Here is a 5,119-nt window from a genome sequence, read left to right as displayed (position 1 = left end):
ATAGGAATTAGAGAACTTTCGATAAGAGGTAGATGCTTTTGATAAAAGAGAGCTTGAAACCCGTCCGGCCCCGGAGCTTTTAAAGAACCCATATTATCAATTACTCTTCCTATTTCTGCCATATTGAATGGTCTAGTAAGCCATTCCCAATCTTTGTTATTGAATTCTTGAAACAAATCATAGGGGATGTTATTGAGGACATCCGTAGGAGTATCATCAGTATAGAGATTCTGAAAATACTCGACTACGAGTCGCTTAACATCCTCTGGACTTTCGACCCAAACACCATCATTATTTTTAAGGGAATTAATTCTATTATGCCATCTCCGTACTAGAGTACTGACATGAAAATAGGATGTATTTCTATCCCCGTCCCTAATATATTCCATCCGGGATTTTTGATACCAAAAGATCTCTTCTCTTTCCAGAATATCATCAAGCTCCCTACGTAATTTGGCCTCGAGAACGATGAGATTACGGGATCTAGAGATTGCCAGTTTCCGTTGACACCCTTCTATTCTAGCTTTAAGATTCTGTTTTGTTTTGAAAATATTGCCAAACACATTCTCATTCCAGTCCTGCAATTTTGTCGAAAGAGAATGAAGACGGCCGGGAAGATACCTTCGAGATGGCCAGTTATTTTCGAGATATTCTTTGAATCTCTCGTGGGACAACCAACAAGCTTGGAACTTGAAAGGTTTCCGAATAGAATTTATCGGGGCAAAGCCATTCGGGGAGATAAAGAGGGGGCAGTGATCGGACTGAAAAGCAGGGAGGTGCTTAACCAGAGACTCTTCATACAACGAACACCATTCGGCATTGCATAATGCTCTATCCAGTCTGGCGCTCTGCCGTGTTTCAACGGAATTACCCCGAGCCCAAGTATGCGGGGGGCCTGTAAAAGCTACTTCAATAAGATCACAATTCTCAATCCAATTATTAAATAGTTCGCATCTCCTCGCCATATTGGCATCTCCTCCATGCCGTTCGCTTAAGGAACGTGTTTCATTGAAATCTCCCGCTAAAATCCATGGGTGCTGATTGGCCCTTGCAAAATCCTCCAATTCCCTCCACAATTCACGGCGATTAGTCGGATCCGGGCTGGCGTAAACTGCTGAGAAGAACCATGGAAGAGCACCATTTCTCGAAATTTCCACTGTAATATATTGGGGATGTTCGGTAATAGTTCTAACGGATAGGAGCTCTGTTTTCCAGTACAGCCAAATACCACCGCTGAAACCGATAGCATTGACTCGTGAAAGACCATCGTAACCAAGAATGCGGCCTAATTTATCAGCGTGATCCCCTCCCATATGAGTTTCAACAAGAGCGAGAACAGTGGGCTTATAAATTCGAACTACCTCCTTGATGGCATTAATCTTCTTTTTACTTCCTGTGCCTTGGACATTCCAAACCATGTATGTGATCTGGGGCAAGTTATCAGACAAATTTGGTATTCGTGTAGACATATGGACAGGTGCGTAGTTGAGATATGATAGATAGGCTCGACTAACAAGTTGAAGAACTTGATTAACATTCCATGGAATCGACAACTCCATCAGAAGACTTGACGGGTTGTTCTGTGCCAGTTCGATCTTGACATCCAATATGGGACATTCCGGTACCATCACCCCCATATAGGGAGCGGGCATCTCCGGCCATACTGGTATCACTGTTTGCTGGGTTGGTGGAATGAATGTCAGGTGCGGGATTTGGGATAGGCATCGTGACTGTGGGAATGGGTGGTCGAGATAGGATTCGCACCAATGGTGGTTCATTCTCTTTTGAAACGTTAGAAACAGACATGGGGAATGATTCATGCTTAAAATAATATGCTTTCATGTTTTATTTGCTTGCTTGTTTTGATCTCAACTCATGCACATGTTATATTTGATGAAATGCTAAGCCTATGAATCCTTGCATTTACTATCATCTCCTATCTTTTCAATGAGACTTGTAAGACATAACCCAACTCGAGTCTCATTAGACCATGCATGTTGTTGAGTAGGGAAGATTAAGTCGACTTGTAGGTGTTGTACAATCTAATCGATTCGGCTCCGGGACCCAAACTTTCCTAGGATTGTAAGATATAACCCAACTCAATCCATCACAACAATAATTGCTTGCTTGTAATTTGAGAACATGTTTGTATGATCATATCCCATGATTCCCCTATGATCCCATGACACCCTAGTGCCTTTAATCAATTGTTTACACCCCCTTTTTATTCATCTTGCTTGTTTATTTTCATTGTTATTCTAGTTTAGTAACCTTCTACATCAACCCAATTTGTGACACCCCTTAGACACCACTAGTTACAATAGAAATCTCATTTCAACTCCCGTCCCTTGGGATCCGACCTTTACTTGCCTCTTTACTAATTGTAGAGTTGCTTGTTAAGCTATAAATTGTGTTTTGATTCGACCGTGACCAACGACCACATCTTAATTTGTGAACACTTAGCGGTTACGCATCAAAAAATGGCGTCGTTGCCGGGGACGGTGTTTGTTTGACTTAGATTTCTTTTTATTGTTATTAGTTGTGTCTTTCTTCACCTTGAGGAAGTAAAACTCCTCAAGGTTTGTTCTAATTGTTTTTGAGTTGTTTGATATTTTGCATGTCTAGAAGGTTACAAAGTGATTTGTTACCTTTTGACCGTGAAATCGAAAGAACCTTGACGAACAATAGGAGACTTGTTAGGAGGAATTTGAGAGGTGTTGGTGAAGTTGTTCAACCCACTAGTGAGTTTGTCAATCCTTTCGCAATAGAAGGAGAAGAAAACCCATTACACAATACCCCACAAAATCCACCTACAATGCCAAAATTCTCGTCACACTCCGTACCCACCGAGGAGAATCTACCAAATGGTACTCCTACACCGCAACATCTCACCGGAAATTTTATTGCCAAGTCCGCCTTCATCCAACTAGTTGAGAGGAGCCAATTTGGGGGGATGCCTAGTGAGGACCCTCATTCTCATATGGAAACCTTTTGCGATTATTGTGATGCTATCTCTCAAACGGGCGTGACTCAAGACCAAATTAGATGGGTCTTATTTCCTTTTTCCTTAATCGGCACCGCAAAGCAATGGTTGAAGGGCCTTGATAAGGCCACCCTTGGAATAGATTCTTGGAAGAAGTTGGCTCTAGCTTTCTACAAAAAATTCTACCCACCGGAAAAGACCAACATGCTAAGAGCTCAAATTACGGGTTTTAAGCAAAGGGATGAAGAGTCTTTGTATGAAGCTTGGGAGCGGTTCAAGGGAATTTGTCGCTCATGTCCTCACCATGGACTTAGCGAATGGTTTTTGGTGCAACAATTTTGGAATGGTTTATATGAAGATTCTAGGAACATTCTCAATATGGGATCGAATGGGATGTTCACCGAGGTTGATGACAACCAAACTTGGAGCAAAATTGAAGAGATGGCAATCCACAATTCACAATATAGTAGGCCTCGCAAGGCTACTAGAGGAGGAAAGTATGAAGTGGACGCCGTTACTCAATTAGGTGCCCAACTAAGCTCCCATATCGATACAATCAACTTGAAGTTTGAACAAGCTATGGCTAGACTTGAGGAAAACTCAAAATCATCGAAGCATCATGTTAATGCCATGACGGCATCCTCATCAATCCCAAGTGGGATATGTGAGAATTGTGGAACTTTGGGACATGACCCAAGTGAGTGTAGGGGAACAACCGAACAAGTGAATGCTTTCCAAGCATACAAAAGTGGTACCCCTTATTCAAATTTTTACAATGAAAACACCAAGTTCCATCCAAATCTCTCATACAAAAGCCAAAATGTTCAAAATCCTCAAACAACATACACTCCACCACCCATGAGAAACCAAAATCAAAGACCCTTTTACAATCAAAACCAAGGTTACCAAAATCAAAATCCATACAATCACCAAAATGACCAAGGTTTTGATGTCCAAAAAGCGGTCCTCCAAATGCAAAAGAATCAACAAGAATTTTTCACCCAAATGCAAAAAGATAGCCAAGCCAAGGAAACCACCATCAACAACATTCTAGCTCACACCAAGATGTTGGAAACACAATTGACTCAACTAGCATCTTCAAGCTCACAAAGACAAAAGGGGCAATTACCACCTCAAAGTAATCCCCCTAGACATGAAACGGTTAGTGCCATTCACTTGAGAAGTGGTACAAGGTATGAAGCGCCGAAGAAGCAAGTTGAGGATGAAGTTGTGGAAGCTAGTGAAAAGGAAGAAATTGTGCAAAACTCCAAAGATGGAGAATCATCAAAAGAAGAAAGTTCAAAGAAAAATGAAGACAAGGCCAAAGAGAAGGAGCCCATTGTGATTAGACTTCCTTTTCCAAGTCGTCAAGCCAAGCCCAAATTTGATGATCAACTTGGAAAGTTCATGGAAATTGTGAAGAATTTAGAAGTCTCAATTCCTTTTACGGAATTAATCAATCACGTTCCGGCCTATGCGAAGTATATGAAAGATATCCTCACAAAGAAGAAGTCGATCCGGAAACTTGAGACTATCGCCTTCACTAAGGTGAGTAGTGCAATACTTCAAGGGAGTTCACCTCCAAAGTTAAAGGATCCGGGAAGCTTCTCAATACCGTGTACCATTGGCGACACGACGATCAACAAAGCCTTATGTGATCTAGGGGCTAGTGTGAGTGTCATGCCATACTCGGTAAGTAAAAGGTTGGGGATGGGAGAGCTTAAATGCACCAACATCACACTCCAAATGGCCGATAGATCGACGAAGACACCGTTAGGGATATGGGAAGATGTCCCCGTGCGAATTGGGAAGTTTTTCATCCCATTGGACTTTGTCATTGTTGATATGGAGGAAGATTCCAACATTCCAATCATCCTAGGAAGACCTTTCCTACACACCGCCGGTGCGGTGATTGATGTGAAACATGGAGAGCTCACTCTAGAAGTGGGAGATGAAAGCATAACTTTTAATCTTGACAAGACTATGAGAGCTCCTCGTTTGCATGAGCCATGTTTCATGATTGATCATTATAGCCGAAAAGATGAAAGGAAGAAATCGGAACTCCAATGGAAGAAGAAAGTTGAAGATGCTCCATTCAAAGAGCAAGTGAATAGTAACAAGGAGAGCTTGCAAAGC

General features: G+C 41.8%; 1 non-coding gene across 1 annotated transcript; it reads right to left on the bottom strand.

Moving 5' to 3' along the window:
- Window positions 1-3,187: 3,187 nt before the first annotated feature.
- Window positions 3,188-3,294, bottom strand: LOC141624113 (small nucleolar RNA R71). The gene has a single exon (XR_012533924.1). It is a non-coding gene; the product is annotated as a small nucleolar RNA R71 (small nucleolar RNA).
- Window positions 3,295-5,119: the final 1,825 nt, after the last annotated feature.

The sequence above is a fragment of the Silene latifolia genome, chromosome X (assembly GCF_048544455.1).
Source record: "Silene latifolia isolate original U9 population chromosome X, ASM4854445v1, whole genome shotgun sequence".
Taxonomy (NCBI): Eukaryota; Viridiplantae; Streptophyta; class Magnoliopsida; order Caryophyllales; family Caryophyllaceae; genus Silene; species Silene latifolia.
This window is presented reverse-complemented; position numbering and strand designations above follow the sequence as displayed.